General features: G+C 42.5%; 1 long non-coding RNA gene across 2 annotated transcripts in view; it reads right to left on the reverse strand.

Moving 5' to 3' along the window:
• The window catches only part of LOC104991266, a 165,742-nt gene that overhangs the window by 42,165 nt on the left and 106,419 nt on the right, over positions 1–17,158 (reverse strand). For both annotated transcript variants that reach the window (XR_825591.1, XR_825592.1), the window contains exon 3: positions 10,796–10,945. This is a non-coding gene — a long non-coding RNA (uncharacterized LOC104991266). The remainder of the gene's footprint in view (positions 1–10,795; positions 10,946–17,158) is intronic.

Raw genomic sequence — 17,158 nt, forward strand, 5'->3', positions numbered from 1 at the left:
AACAGGCTATTTCATTTTCTGTCTTCTGTACTCTGTCAAAGCATTCATCTCCTAAGGACCCTTCTTCCCTCCTTAGAGCGCATACCAACTCAGATCACCAATAGCCTTTGACTCTTTGGAGTCATCCAGCCAAGTGAGGCAGCAAAGACTAGACTTTTGCTATGTCAATTATGATATTTTGGCAACATGGTATTTTGGCATCCATTTTTCATTACACTGCTGATGATGGGCTAACAGAATGAAGTTATATGGGAAAAGCATAAACATCTGGGGTGCAAACTGATTCCGTCACAAATTCTTGGAAAGAGTTGCTTTGCAAGGTGCCTCCCATGGAAGGAAAATAGCTCTGTTGGATGTCAGCCTGGGTACCAGTGAACATGGTCTAGTAGGGTTCCATACGACAGAGAGGCAAAATTCTTTTCCTAGAACCTATTTGAAAATATACATTTGGTTTCCATTGACACTCCTACTAAAAACTAAAATTCACACAAGGAAAGATGGATACAGTTTAGAGTGGATCAGAATTTGGATAATTACATTTTTAAAGTAACATTTGTTAACTCTGAGGATTTTTAGAAGCAAAAATATCATTTGAAGATGTGACGATTTGACTTGAGCTGTTTAAAATAATAAGCCCACATTCATGTATACTAGTGCTCATTCATTTTTTAGTGAGAAAATGATTATTGTCTCATGAATTGTAGCTTTCTTGTCTAGCCCTAAATAATGCAACTTTAGTGAGAAAATCTGGGCTCTGAGACACATTACAAACAGTTATAAATAGAGCAGTTAAATTACCCAAGTCCTCACTAGCAGAAGTTTTCATTATAAACAGATATTAAGAGGTTCATCATTCGTGTATGTACATGCTCTAATCTGATTCTTGACAGAACTGAGAAATGAACCCTTCCATATGTGGGTGAAGATGTCTTCTTTTCCTTTTTCAGTTTCTCTAGAGATACCAAAAAAGCATATTTTGTGAAAACCTCTTTCTCAAGGACCAAGTCTCTTTTAGCATATTCCTTGATCTTTCAGGATAAAGATGGAGACTGGGGTAAAATCCCACCCCTGTATAGTATGCGGACCTGGTTTTTAATTGCACAAATCCTACATGAATATGGGGTTTCCCCAGGTGGCTCAGATGGTAAAGAATCTGCCTGTAATGTGGGAGTCCCGGGTTCAGTCCCTGGGTTGGGAAGATCCCCTGGAGGCAGGCACGGCAACCCACTCCAGTATTCCTGCCTGGAGAATCCCATGGACAGAGGATCCTGGGGGGCTACAGTCCATGGGTTGCAAAGAGTCAGACACGACTGAGTGACTAACACTGTGTGTATACATTATCACTGTAGGAAAATCAAACAATACAGACTAGTTACCACCAGGCCTTTTCACTCGCGCTTCAGTCAAAAAAATCTGGATTTCTTGTTTGAGGCAATTCCTGATTATTTAGCATTCTGAATATGCTTGAAGAGCTGATCGGACAATTAACTGCTCTGTACACAGACTTTTGCTAAGCACCCTGTTTTCTGGCCTTTATCTCAGGCTTGCCCTCTATTACACCTGATGATTCAACGTCCTAAAACTACCCAAGACTATTATCCAGAGTTCCCCAACATGGTTCTCATACCTGCAACAGCAGCACCACTTGAGAACTTCTCAGGAATGCAAATTATCAGGTTCTATCTCAGACCCACTGAGTCAGAAACGGTGGGATGGGGGTCTAGCAATCTGTGTTTTGGCAACCATGATGCCCTCTGGCATTAATGTTTGGGCACCTTAGATTTGGAACAAGCAACTCCCTTGGAGGATAAATCTCTGTCCATGCTCTAGGCTCTGGCTTTCTCTGCCCTGCTGCACCAACAACTGCCCTGCCTGCTCTCAGTCTTTCAAATATGTGTTAGTCTATGGGCCTCTAATGACCTCAATCCTATTCTTTTTATTTGTGCATTCTTATAGCCCTTTTATTTCATTTCTACCCTATCAATTCACTGTAGTTTGGCCATGTTTAGAATCTGGAGTTCAGCGTCACTTTCTCTCTGAACTTTGATGTGCTTAGGTTGCATATTTTATTCATTTCATTTGACCTGAGTGGAACTATACATATAAATATTCACTCTTTAGGATTTATTGATTTTTACAATCCCAATTTTATTTTTCATATTGCTAATTATTTAACAGAAATTATTTTTGTTTTGTAAATACCCTAATGAGAATATTATATTGTCCTGATAAAGATAATTATGCAGTGTATTTATGTTTACTTTGTCAATTTGTTTCCTCAGCTGTTGAATGCTTTTGTTTGCTTGTTGAAATTGGTACCTTTATATTCAAGGTCCCAGGTTGGCCATCTATGAATGCGATTTCTATTTAGTGCAACCTACTACGGTGTTGTTTTGAGTGGGAAGAAAAGAGAGAGGAAGGAGACAAGATGTGACAATAGCTGATTTTCTGTGTGTGCGTTCACTCCTGTTCCTCCTGGATCCACAGGATGCCTGGAGCTCCACCTACCCCACAAGTTCATGCGCCCACACCCTCTGTCCTGTCTGTCTGGGGGCAGATGGTTTCTGTCTGTATCATCCTCATTACCACACCCTAAGCCAGTTAAGGTACACTTTACTCACTTTAATGCTGGGGGAAATACAGCACAGTGGACTAAAGTGATTTGTTCTAGAGCCCCACAAAGCAGTGATGGAGCCAAGAGGAAAAGGAATCTCCTGACTCCTGCCTGGGTCTATAGTCCTTTCCTGGATCAAGCCAAGCGGATCTCTTATCTTGGCCTGAGTTGATGACCTGCCAGTAAGGAACTGGCCAGTTGGAGAAAAGAGTTTTGAAACATAAAAGCATCTCATGGTGGGAGTGGGGGAATAGGAAATTGATGATCCTTTAAAACAAGAAACAATTTATATTTTTCCCCATAAAATGAGATTGGAAAGAATCACAGAGGACATTTTTCAGGGTGAATTTAATGTCAGTGGCCACCAAGGTGAGTCAAGGTGTTCTCTGCTTCTGCCAATTCAGACTACCATAACTACCATAAGCGCTACTTTGAGCAAACCAAGCCTCAGATCTGACCAAGGACATGGCTAAGTGGTGAAAACTGGATGAAATCCCCATGAAGTTGAAGCACTGGTGTGGAAGGTACCCAACACAAGCAATTGCTCGATGACACCAGTGTCTTAAAAAGGAATCCTGAATGTCTGAGGCTTCCCAGGGGGCGCAGTGGTAAAGAATCCACCTGCCAATGCAGGAGATACAGGAGACATGGGTTCAATCCCTGAGTCAGGAAGATCCCCTGGAGGAGGAAATGGCAACCAGCTCTGGTATTCTTACATGGGAAACCCCACGGACAGAGAAGTCTGGCAGACTACAGCTTCAAGGGGGTCTCCAAGAGCCAGACACAACTGAGAATGCATGCATGCACACACACACTGTCTGGGCATGCATGCTGGGAAAAGTGTCGTTTGGTCAGAATATCTATGTCATCTCAGAAACTGTAAGAGGAGCATCTCCAACTGGAGTTTTAGGCCAAGTGCTGAGCTATTTTAGGGAGATAGGACAATGGGATGCTTTTATTTTACAGGTGCTTTATGATTTTCAAACATCAAATAATAATGTATCGGGCTTCTCTGGCAGTCCAGTGATTAAAAATCTGCTTGCCAATGCAGGGGACACAGGTTTGATCTCTGTTCAGGTGAACTCAGATCCCAAATGGCAGGCAATAAGAGAAGCCCAGTGAAGCCAAAAATACATGAATAAATAATAAATTTTTAAAAATAATAATGTATCCGATAGCTTTACCTGCATCACAAACTACCCTTCAAGTTTTGGGCATAAACACAAATAAACTATTTCATTCACAGATCTGCAGTTAGCAGCCTGAGCCACTTTGTCCACCTTGTCCCGAGTTCTCTTGGGTCAGCAGTCAGATGTGAGTTCAGCAGAAGCAGGCTGACCCTGAGCTAGGACACCCCAGTCCTCCCTACATCAAGCCGTGAATTTACACTGCTGCCATCGTGAATCTAGGATGGTTTCCTTGTGGAGGATGCACATGAAATCTCCTTGTCATGTTAAAAATAAGCCTGCAGTTACTCAGCTTAAACATTCACTAAAGAAGATAACCTAATCATTCATTTGAGGTCTGAAGTCCCTGAGTTTGAAGAAGGGAAATTTTCGTTTCCAGGTCATTTCTATCAGTGGTCGGCCAACTCCCTTCCCCCTGACAATCTCACGCAGTCTCGTGGCGTTGCTGTCATCCTCAGTGGCTCACATGTGGTCCAGCCCAGTCTCTGATTAGAATGGAGGCTCTCCCCCTCAGGTCCGCGAAGTCTGCTCAGCCTTTGTCTCCAGTGGCTTGCAGTGCCCCTGCCTCAGTGTACTTTTCCTCTGGGGTTAGCACAGGGAAGAGGGAGGTACATCTGTCTCCTGACATCCCTGTGCCTGGCAAATAGGCTGTCCTTTTTTTTTGTTAGACCAAACTACTCTTTCTTTTATGTGAGCGGCTATATTTCAGAAGTGCAAAACTTTCTGTTGCTTTTCTAACATTTATTTATTTGGCTGCATTGGATCTTAGTTGCATCTAGTGGGATATTTTCTTGCGGTGCACAGACTCTCTAGTTGCTGTGCATGGGCTTAGCTGCTCAGTGGCACACGGGATCCCAGTTCCCCAACCAGGGATCAAACTTGCATGCGCTGCATTGCAAGGTGAATTCGTAATCACTGGACCATGAAGGAAGTCCCTTCCTATTGCTTTCCTGTAGACAGTTTCACTAATCAAGTTGTGATCATTGAAGTAGAAGTGGGTAGGAAGATGTCTCAAGACCCTGCTGCTGCTGCTGCTGCTGCTAAGTTGCTTCAGTCATGTCCGACTCTGTGTGACCCCATAGATGGCCACCCACCAGGCTCCCCCGTCCCTGGGATTCTCCAGGCAAGAACACTGGAGTGGGTCATCATTTCCTTCTCCAATGCATGAAAGTGAAAAGTGAAAGTGAAGTCACTCAGTCATGTCCGACTCTTTGCAACCCCATGGACTGCAGCCTACCAGGCTCCTCTGTCCATGGGATTTTCCAGGCAGGAGTATTAGAGTGGGGTGCCATTGCCTTCTCCCCAAGACCCTGCTAGCATTGGCCTTAACTCCAAAAAATTCACTAAAGAAAATAACAAGATAGACTATTTGAGATCTCAAGTTTTTGAGAAATCTAAACACATCTTTAAAAGTTGAGCCTCACCTGGCCACCATATCACATCCCAGCCTGCAGTGACCCCCAGCAAGTTCATGGTCATCCCTGCCCAGCTCCTCTCTACTCTGCTTCCTTTCCCAGCCCATTCATGGGAACCCTGAAATAAGAGAACTAATTCATCCTTCTTCATCCAGCTTTATAATTCTACCATGTTTTCTCAGTACAGCTGCTGCTGCTGCTAAGTTGCTTCAGTCGTGTCTGACTCTGCACAATCCCATAGACGACAGCCCACCAGGCTCCTCCGTCCTGGGATTCTCCAGGCAAGAATACTGGAGTGGGTTGCCATTTCCTTCTCCAGTACACCAGCCCACAAACACCACAGCAAGCCAGCAAGCCTTGTTACTTAGGAGACATCACACGGGGCACAGTGTCTATTTCTCACTGACACCTGCAAACATTGTGAAGAAGTATCTTCGCTCCCACTCCCTTTGGTTTCAGAGGAGAAACCAGCAAGTGGCTTCTTCTTTCCTTTAGGGAAATCACAGGGCCTCTGAAAGTCATCTCCTGGCCCTTTTCCAGTTTTCTAAACATACACAAAGACAACATGAGTAGAGAGTGGGATGAGAGAAGTTAGAAACAGTGTTGACCTCTGATTCCACTGAAAGGGCTTTGCAGGTGACTCGGTGGTAAAGAATCCACCTGCCTAGAATCTCCCGCAGGCGGGAGACTCGAGAGACATGGGTTCGATTCCTGGGTCAGGAAGATCCCCTGGAGGAGGAAAAGCAACCCACTCCAGTATTCTTGCCTGGAGAATTTCATGGACAGAGGAGCCTGGAAGGCTACAGTCCATGGAGTCACAAAGAGTCAGACATGACTGAAGTGACTTAGCACACACACACTGCTGAAATGGTATCTTTCAACAAGCCTTTTAGAAAGATGATTGGCACCCCAGCCTGAAGTTATCATCTCTAACTTCAGAATGCAGAAGAGTGGCCTTTGCTCTCAGTTGTGAGTTCTAAGAGCCAATACTGGGAAGTTAAAAAAGATTCTACAAAGTATTTTACACTATCGTGCTATACTATAAGCCCATGTGTGTACTTAGTCATTCAGTCATGTCTGACTCTTCGAGACCCTCTAGATTGCAGCCTGCCAGGCTGCTCTGTCCATGGAATTCTCCAGGGAAGAATACTGGAGTGGGTTGCCATTTCCTCCTCCAGGGGGTCTTCTCCACCCAAGGATCGAAACAACATCTTCTGTTCTCTCCTGCATCGCACACGGATTCTTTACCCACCGAGCCATCAAGGAAGCCTCACAATATGGGCAAACATTAAAAAATGTTTTTACATGTGTAATTTCATTGTCATTGTGAGTAGAAATCTCTTATTTCAACGTCTGTGGCCCGTTTTCCTTTATCCTTTTTGCAGACCACTCTTTTTTTTTTTTTAAACAAATCAAAACAATTTATTGTAAGAGTTTAAGAGTGTCTTTACAGGCATCGATTAGTTTAAATATCATAGCTCATTCCCTTGCCTTCAGCACCAAGAAAATTGATGTGATGGCCTGTCGTAAGTTGGTTTCCTCTATTGGTCTTTTATCTGACAAGACACCTTCGGCAAAGCAACGACAAAGGCTCATCAATATGTTCCTTTTCATCTGCCTGACACTGAAATCAATGGGCTGCAGCGGAAGTTCCTCTATCAGCATTGTCAGAAATGATCACCATGCCGGACACAGTCTGCTACCTGATTTCTCTGAGCATTTGTTCATTCCTGAAAGCTTTCTCTCTGCTATTACCACACTGACCCTGTTCAGAGGTCAGAGACAAAGACGCTGTACAGTCAAAGGGTGCTCAGGAAGTCTGGGAAGGGGAGACTCACTCAGAGTGTGAGATGATATAATGGGTCTGCAGAGCAGGCCCTTGGGAGAAATCACATTCTCCATCTCTGGGACATGTGACCTGCAAGATCTGTGTTTGTGAGCCTGGAAGCTCTAATCTGTCATAAGTGACAGCTGAGACTAGAGGTTTACACTCAGGACCAAGCAAAGAATTAACCCAAGCAAAAGTGGTTGGGTGGGCATCATTGATTTGCTGAAGAAAATTTAAAGAGTTCATTAAAAAAATAAATAAATTTAAATTAAAAACATTTTAAATAATGAAATACAGATATGATTCTATAAATATTTTGTTTTCTGATTCGCCAATGATAATAATTACAGGAAAAAACAAGCTGCCAGATATCTTTGAACATATTGAGATAATTTTCATTCCTCAGTGATCACAATAATGATCACATAGAATACTGAATTTCACTAGCAATTGGAAACCTCAAGAATGAGGTCTCCCTGACTTGGCAGCTACCGGCTTGTCCTTATTCTAAAAGAACAGTGTCCTGGGAACCCACAGCCTTCACTTGGAACTCTAACCCAAGGGAGAAGAAAAATCAAAGACTGCTGATTTCAGGGAGTGACATCCAAATTATTCTGACTGGTGAATATCTAAATCATCAGAGCAGTTGGTTGTTCTCTCCTTCAAGATATATAAAAAATTCATCTGCTAAAAGGGAAGACATTCTTTCCTCCCAAAAACCAAATTTTGCCTATTTAAAATGCAATTTCTTGGGACTTCCTTGGTGGTCCAGTGGTTAAAACTTTGCCTTCCAGTGCAGGGGATGCAGGTTCAATTCCTGGTGGGGGAGGTAAGATTCCATGTGCCTTGTGGCCAAAAAACCCCCCAAAAATGTAAAACAGAAGCAATACTGTAACAAATTCAGTTACAGACCTTTTAAAAATGGTTCAAATGAAAACAAAAAAAATCTTAAAAAAAAAAAAGCAAAGTGCAATTTCTTTTGTTCTACATACTGGCTGGTAGTTATATACTTTTTCCCCCCTGGAAAACAATTTGCTTATTCTAAAGCAGCAATATTGACCCTTCAGAGATATTTTCTCCCTTCTTTCCTTGTCCCCATCATGGTGAAATCCCACAAGTGATGACCATATAGTTAAAATTCTGGGAAGCTCTAAAGTAATACATTCAGTGACAAGTGTCAAGAATTCCTCTGAGGTGGCAAGTATTGCGTACTTCCAGGAAAATGAAAGTGTTAGTCGCTTAGTCGTGTCTGACACTTTGTGACCCCATGAACTATAGCCTGCCAGGCTCTTCTGTTCATGGGATTTCCCAGGCAAGAGTACCGGAGTGGATTGCCATTCCCTTCCTCAGGGGATCTTCCCGAACCCAGGTCTCCTGCATTGCAGGCAGATTCTTTACCATCTGAGCCACCGGGGAAGCCATGATATCCTACTAATGGGGTGACCAAGTTAAAAAAATAAAACACACACACAAATCAAAATTATCTGGAAAGAGGTCTGTGCCTTGCAGGAACCCTTGGTCACAATGCCAGGGGGCCTATGTCCATCCTTAAAGGTAAATATCCTGCAAGATCTCACAAACCATGTCAAAACAGGGCTAAGACTTCTCTGGTGGTCTAGTAGTTAAGAATCTGCTGTCTTTAGGTAAACTCTCAACAAGTAGCTATTGAATATCCTTGCATAATCCTTGTATATATTTAATTTTATAAGAAATTGCCAAATAATTTAAAGGGATTTATCATTTTACAAATATATGAGGTCCATTTGCTCTATAGCCTCACTATTTGGTATTTTCAATCTTTTAATTATTAAAAAGTTTAATAGTAACTCTCGTGAGTATGTAGTATTATCTCATTGTATTTTAACAATCTGCATTTTGTTAATGACTAATTCTACTGTTGTTGTCCGGAGAAGGTGACACCCCACTCCAGTACTCTTGCCTGGAAAATCCCATGGATGGAGGAGCCTGGTGGGCTGCAGTCCATGGGGTCGAAAAAAGTTGGACATGACTGAGCGACTTCACTTTCACTTTTCACTTCCACGCATTGGAGAAGGAAATGGCAATCCACTCCAGTGTTCTTGCCTGGAAAATCCCAGGGATGGGGGAGCCTGGTGGGCTGCTGTCTATGGAGTCACACAGAGTTGGACACTACTGAAGCGACTTAGCAGAGAAGGCAATGGCACCCCACTCCAGTACTCTTGCCTGGAAAATCCCATGGATGGAGGAGCCTGGTAGGCTGCAGTCCATGGGGTCGCTAAGAGTCGAACACGACTGGGTGACTTCACTTTCACTTTTCACTTTCATGCATTGGAGAAGGAAATGGCAACCCACTCCAGTGTTCTTGCCTGGAGAATCCCAGGGACGGTGGGGCCCGGTGGGCTGCCGTCTATGGGGTCGCACAGAGTCGGACACGACTGAAGCGACTTAGCAGCAGTGGCAGCACTGTTGTTGTCAGTCACTCAGTTGTGTCTTACTCTTTGCAACCCCATGGACTGCAGCACACCAGGCTTCCCTGTCCTTCACCATCTCCTGGAATTTGCTCAAGCTCATGTCCATTAAGTTGGTGATGCCATCCAACCACCTCATCCTCTGTTATCCCCTTCTATTGAGCAACTATTTATGTGCTAAACAGCCAATTTGATTATATCTTGTGAAATATCTCTTAGATGTTTTCACCCATGTTATAGAGGTGTAAATAGTTTTAATTTTGATGAAGTCTACTTTATCAAGTTTTAGTTTATGGCTATATTTTTTGTGTCCTAAGAAATGTTTGCCTACACTCAGTTTACAAATATATTCTATGCTTCTTCTATAAACTTTATGGTTTTGACTTATGGTTTGGTCTCTAAGAGAGTATTAGTTGCTTAGTCATGTCCAACTCCTTTGGGACCCCATGTACTACAGCCCACCAGGCTCTTCTGTCCATGGAATTCTCCAGGCAAGAATACTGGAGTGGGTAGCCGCTCCCTTCTCCAATTTTCCCCACCCAGGGATTGAACTCTCTTGCGTTACAAGCAGATTCTTTACCTTCGGAGCCACCTAACCCATCTCAAATTAATTCTTCTGTGTCATGTGAAGTAAAATTTAAGTGTTTTTTTTTTCTTTTTAAAATAAAGATATAAAGTCATCTCAGCAAAAAGAAAAAAAAAAAAAGAATCTACCTTCCAATGCAGGAAACACAGGATTGATCCCTGGTCAAGGAACTAAGATCTCACATGCCTTGGGGCAACAGCTTGCTTGCCTTGACTAGAAAGGCCACTCAGCCAAAACAAACACAAACAAAAAGATAGCTAGAAATCCCAAGGCGGAGGGAAAGAGAAACAATAGCACATATGGATTCTAAGGAGGGGGGCAAGACTTCAAAAGGGTCGAGGGGTTGGAGTTAGAATTAAGTTAGGAAATGGAGTAGAACATGAGTTCACTGTTCCTGAGATTATGGACAAGGGATTCTCCTCAATATGACAGTGAAAAGGGAATACAAATAGAAGCAATTCAATGCTGGATGATATATCAAGCAGGTATTAATTTCTTCTTCTGGCCAGTAGGACAATAACCAAGAACTCAATGACCTGAAAGAAAGCCTTGATGTTGCCGCCAAGATTGTGTATTGATCAATTACTCCCAAAAAACAATTTCGATGTGAGACAAAAACGTTAGTTGTTCACCCAAAGTCACTGCTTTGCTAACAGCCAGGGCTAGCTTCATGGGCAGGGTCACAAGGCCCCCATATCTAGAAGGGCCCTGTACTTACTTGGTTTAATGTTCTGGTGTCATGTGGTCCAGCTTGAAATTCTCCAGTTTTCAACAAAGGGCCTCGCGTTTTTATTTCACACTGAACTCCACAGATTCTTCATTCTCCCTCCTCCAGGTGGCCCAGTCCTCCAGGTGAGTCCGGACCCCTCTGTAACACAGAGGACATTTTTATCCATCTGATCTATACACTGTAGTTCCATCCCAGTTGCCAGGAAATTGGTTTAGATCTGGGTAGAAGATACCGTTCAAACAGATGAGGAGTAGGAAGAGATAAGCTGGGAAGTTTCTCAAAAACCTTTCCTCAAACATAAAAAGGAACAGTGGAGGAAATATATCTGATTATATCCTGAATATATATGATTATATCCTGAATCTGACCACTTCTCCTTCTCTCCACCACCAAAACCCAGTCGCCTCTTACCTGGACTGCTTTCAATAGCCTATAAGCCCCATTTCTCCTCTCACCCCTTTATAGTCAATTCTCCATGAAGTGGGAAGACTCTATCCTTTACAAACATATATCATGTCACCTAACTGCTTAAAACTCTCCCCAAATTTATCTTATGATAAAATTCAAGATTCTGTGTGTATGTGCATGCTCAGTTGTGTCTGACTCTTCGTGGCCCCATGGAATGTAACCCACCAGGGTCTTGTCCATGGGATTTCCCAGGCAAGAATACTGGAATGGGTTGCCATTTCCTTCTCCAGGGGATCTTTCAACACACGGACTGAATTCTCCTTTCCTGCAACTCCTGCATTGGCAGGTCATTCTTAACCACTGCACCACCTGGGACCATGGCCTGTAGAGCCCTTAGGATCTGACATTTGCCTACCTTGGCAATCTCAGGTCCTATAAATCCCCTCCCTGCTCACTACTTTTCAGCCACACGGGCCTCCCTGCTGTTTCTCAAACATATCAACCACACCACAACACTAGGGGTTTTGTGCTTGCTTGGAATCCCTTCCCTAAGAAGTTCCCATGCACACTCCCTGCCTTCATTCAAGTCTTCCATGGTAGCCAAAGAAATCCCCTGGACAATCATTTATAAAATAGGCCCTCCAATGGCCTCTAGTACCAAGCCTGGCTTCGTTGTTCTTTACTATTTAATTACTTGAAATCAATATTTATTCTATTATCCCCACTTCTTTTTTGTCTCAGTTTCCGTTGGAATGTTACCTTGAAAAAAACAGAAAATCTTATCTGATAATATAGGAGAACATCTATCTCAACCTATGGCCTACTTATTCCATTGAGTCCACATAGTCCCATTGTATCCCCGCTACTTAGAACATCAGCACATAATGTTCACTAGATAAATTACTGTTGAATGTTGCTCAGTTGTGTCCAACTCTTTGCGACCCCATGGATTGTAGCCTGCCAGGCTCCTCTGCCTATGGAAATCTCCAGGGATGAATACTAGAGTGGGTAGCCATTCCGTTCTGCAGGAGATCTTCCCAACCTAGGACTGAACCTGAGTCTCCTGCATTGCAGGCAGATTCTCTACCAGCTGAGCCACCAGGGAAGCCCTGTTGAATAAATGAATATATATTATGCCTAGAGCTGCTACAGTCCTTCTGTGATACTAAAGGAATTTCCTGACTTGTGATAGAAGGTGGTACAGAAGGAACCCAGATCCACTGTGACATCCCTGAGATGTGGAATCCATCAGTCAAGCACAGCTTACCTCCTCCTTCTCACATGAGACAGTAAGACATTGAAGTCACTTTAATTTGAATTTACTGCTTACTCAAAGTGAAAAGGATCCTAACTGATACATAATTTTAACCTTCTAGAAAATTTTGATGTTTAAAATCCTGGAATGTATCATTCAAGAACTTTTTCTTTCCATTTTTCATATGACCTGGATAAATTCAGCTAAATAGTTTATGACTTTTCAGATTAACTTGACACTATTAATCAGATCACCTACCTACCATAATCCATTATTAGAGGCATTTGAATTTCTCCATTGAGATAATAATGCCAAAACACTTTTCTTGTGCAACCAGGCAAACCTGAATTATCAAATTTATAATACTGAAAGAGAAGAAACCAACAAAAAACAAAACACACACAAAACACCCAAAACCTTGCCTACCAGAATACTTATTTTCAAACATCGTTTGGATAAAAGTGATTGCCACCTCTTAGAAACAGTCAAGTAGTAAATGGTTCTGGAAGTTGACTCTATAAGAGAAAAAATATGTATTCCAGAGAGTCAGCTAAAGTCTAAACCATAGACATACTGCATCTTTCCGCAAAATCTGCCATATTATAAAAGATATTGAGCTAATTTTCAAGAATAATATATTTCCATTCCCAGTATTTCCCTATGAATTCATTGTTAACTAAATGTGATTATATTATTCAGCTCAGTTCAGTCGCTCAGTGGTGTCCAACTCTTTGAAACCCCAAGGATGGCAGAAAGCCAGGCTTCCATGACCATCACCAACTCCCAGAGCTTGCTCAAACTCATGTCCATCGAGTCAGTAATGCCATCCAACCATCTCATCCCCTTCTCCTCCCACCTTCAATCTTTCCCGGCATCAGGGTCTTTTCCAATGAATACGTTCTTCACATCAGGTGGCCAAAGTATTGGAGCTTCAGCTTCAACATCAGTCCTTCCAATGAATATTCAGGACTAACTTCCTTTAGGATGGATTGGTGGGATCTCTTTGCAGTTCAAGGGACTCTCAAGAGTCTTCTCCAACACCACAGTTCAAAAGCATCAATTCTTTGGTGCTCAGCTTTCTTTATGGTCTGACTCTCACATCCATACATGACTACTGGAAAAACCATAGCCTTGACTAGACAGACCTTTGTCAGTAATATTTCTGCTTTTGAATATGCTGTCTATGGTTGGTCATAGCTTTTCTTCCCAAGGAGCAAGGGTCTTTTAGTTTCCTGGCTGCAGTCAGCATCTGCAGTGATTTTGGAGCCGAAGAAAATAAAGTTTCTCACTTTTTCCATTGTTTCCCCATCTATTTTCTGTGAAGTGATGGGACTGGATTCCATGATCTTAGTTTTTAGAATGTTAAGTTTCAAGCCAGGTTTTTCACTCTCCTCTTTCACTTTCATCAAGAGGCTCTTTAGTTCCTCTTCACTTTCTGCCATAAGGGTGGTGTTATCAGCATATCTGAGGTTACTGATATTTCTCCTGGCAATCTTGATTCCAGCTTGTGCTTCATCCAGCTTGGCATTTCACATGATGTACTCTGCATATAAGTTAAATAAGCAGGATGACAATATACAACCTAGACATACTCCTTTCCTGATTTGGAACCAGTCTGTTGTTCCATGTCCAGTTCTAACTGTTGTTTTCTGACTTGCATACAGAGTTCTCAGGAGGCAGGTAAGGTAGTCTTGTATTCCCATCTCTTGAAGAATTTTCCACAGTTTGTTGTGATCCACACAGTCAAAGGCTTTGGTGTAGTAAATAAAGCAGAAGTAGATGCTTTTCTGGAACTCTTTTGCTTTTTCTATGATCCAACGGATGTTGGCAATTTGATCTCTGGTTCCTCTGCCTTTTATAAATCCAGCTTGAATATCTCAAAGTTCTCAGTTTACATACTTCTCGCTTGGATAATTTTGAGCATGACTATATTATTACCATGTGGAATTAGTTCATTTATTTATTGAGCACTTACTTTGTGTCATACTACAGGCAATAGGGAGATGCATGTGAATAAGATACAGCTCCTTTTCTCAAGGAGTTTAGCTGTGATCTCTAGACCCTCCATTCCATGCTAAATAAATGTCCAAACTTCTTTGTTTTTTTCACCAAATAACTTCTTGATTTCTGGCACTCCCTTAAGGATGGTGCTTTTCATGTGGTTCTCTTGAGTACTATTCATCAAGTACTAAGTTGGTATTCTTGGCTCCCTGTTGCTATTTCCAGAGAGTTACTCCCCTGATATGTTGTAAAATCCCTTCTTGTTATGCAGGTGAAGCTGCTGGATGCCTTCTACCCATCTCATCTCTGTGGTCTTCCAACCATTCCATCAGGCTTATGGATACATGTGACACCTGCTTCAAATTCTTCAACTTTACCTCAAGCCCTGTCATCATCTCAAGCATCTCTGATGGTCACAAGAGTAAGCCAGTGAACTCCCCAATCCAATGACTCATTGCTCTCTTCAAACCCAGTGGCTACTGCCTTATGCTTCATTCATCAACATCTTAGGCACCTTGTATTGCCTGTATCTGCTCTACATACAAACTGTTAAATTCTAATATTCTGTAGCTGATGACTCCACCCTTATGGCAGAGGGTGAAGAGGAACTGAAGAGCCTCTTGATGAAGGTGAAAGAGGAGAGTGAAAAAGCTGTCCTAAAACTTAACATTCAAAAAGCTAAGATCGTGAAATCCAGTCCCATCACTTCATGGCAAATAGATGTGGAAACAATGGAAACAGTGAGAGACTCTTTTCTTGGGCTCCAAAATCACTGCAGAGGGTGACTGCAGCCATGAAATTAAAAGACGCTTGCTTGGAAGGGAAGTTATGACCAACCTAGACAGAATATTAAAAAGCAGAGACATTACTCTGTCAACAAAGGTCCGTCTAGTCAAGGCTATGGTTTTTCCAGTAGTCATGTATGGATGTGAGAGTTGGACTATAAGGAAAGCTGAATGCCAAAGAATTGATGCTTTTAACTGTGGTGTTGGAGAAGACTCTTGAGAGTCCCTTGGACTGCAAGGAGATCCAACCAGTCCATCCTAAAGGAGATCAGTCCTGGGTGTTCATTGGAAGGACTGGTATTGAAGCTGAAACTCCAATACTTTGGCCACCTCATGTGAAGAAGTGACTCATTGGAAAAGACCCTGATGCTGGGAAAAATTGAGGGCAGGAGGAGAAGGGGACGACAGAGGATGAGATGGTTGGGTGGCATCACCGACTCACTGGACATGAGTTTGAACGAGATCTGGGAGATGGTGGACAGGGAAGCCTGGCATTCTGCAGTTCACGGGGTCACAAGGAGTCAGACATGACTGAGCGACTAAGCAACAACAACTCTGTAGCCACAACCTCCTGTCCTTCATCATTTTTCTCATGGTCTCTTTCCTGTTAAACTTTATTCTTTTGACTTCACAGAAATCTCTAAGCTCTCAGTGCTTCCATATTTTCCCAGGTGATTAGACACTTGTTGACTTTATTTTCCTTCTAGACCAGACTTCTTTGTTGATAACCAACAATTCTGGTAAAGTGTAAAAGTATAGATGGTTTGGAGATATATCATTAAAGGTGAGAGAGGGAGAGAGAATGAGGCAGAGGCAGAGACAAAGGGATAAAGAGAGACAGAGACAGAAAGAGACAGAGATGGAGAGAAAGACCTGGTGGAATGCTAATGGCTAGAATAAGTGGGCCCCACTCTAATCCTTTTAAATTTACTTCAGAATGTAAGAGTTACTTATCTCACTTAAAATGTTGGTTATGTCACTCTTTGGCTTGAAGTTCTTCAATTGTCCCCCATCAGTTATAGAACTGAATTCAGCCTTCTTAGTCTGGCTTCTAGGGCTGGTAATAATTCAATCTTGCCTCCCCGCCAACCCCACCCAGAATCATTTCCCGGTACTTCTTACTTCTCACATGATGCAGTTTGGAGGCTCTCTGCTTCTGCCTACAGTCTTATTTTCTCTTCTTTATGTAATCCCTTAACGAGGTCTCTCTCACCCCTGCTCCCGATGGACTCCTAAGTATATTTCAAGGTTCACTGAAAGCCTGACTTCACTCTTAGAGCCTTCATGGCTTCCTGTGGATGGAATTTCTGGGTCCTATCTTCAAGGCACTTCCTTATTTTGTGTACACTTCTAAAATCGTACCACTGTTTATTCTTATTTTTTTCCCCATGTATCTTTAAGATAGTGCAGAGTTTTTCAACCTCTTTCCTGTAGGGTCTTTCCAAGTCATGACAACCCAAAACATCTCCAGATGTCCCCAGGAGGACAAAAATTAGCCCCAGGTATAGTATAAACCACTCTAGGGCTGTGCCTTGTCTTCTTCACCTTATTAAACTTAGGAACTGCCAGAGACCTTAGCCTGTACCCTACACTCAGCCCATGCTTAATGAATTGATCTGAATCATGGAAAATATGTCACTGCTCTAGCAAAATGCCAGACAGCCCAGGCGGCATCAATAGCATTCTTTCAGTTCTCTCTAAATAAAGATATTTTCTAGTTTAACATGATGTTCCACTGCTAAGGACAGAAGTATTCTGAGTTTTCTTTCTAAAAGCAAAGGGCATATTTGAAAAAGTTTTCTGAGTGTCATGGACCAAGGCTCTTCTGACTGTGTAGCTCCTGAAGCCTTGCAGACTCCCCCACCCCTCCCATCCACTTCCTCACCCTCCTGAATCCCTTTC

This window comes from Bison bison, unplaced genomic scaffold (genome assembly GCF_000754665.1).
Source record: "Bison bison bison isolate TAMUID 2011002044 unplaced genomic scaffold, Bison_UMD1.0 scf7180017864184, whole genome shotgun sequence".
In the NCBI taxonomy this organism is placed as follows: Eukaryota; Metazoa; Chordata; class Mammalia; order Artiodactyla; family Bovidae; genus Bison; species Bison bison.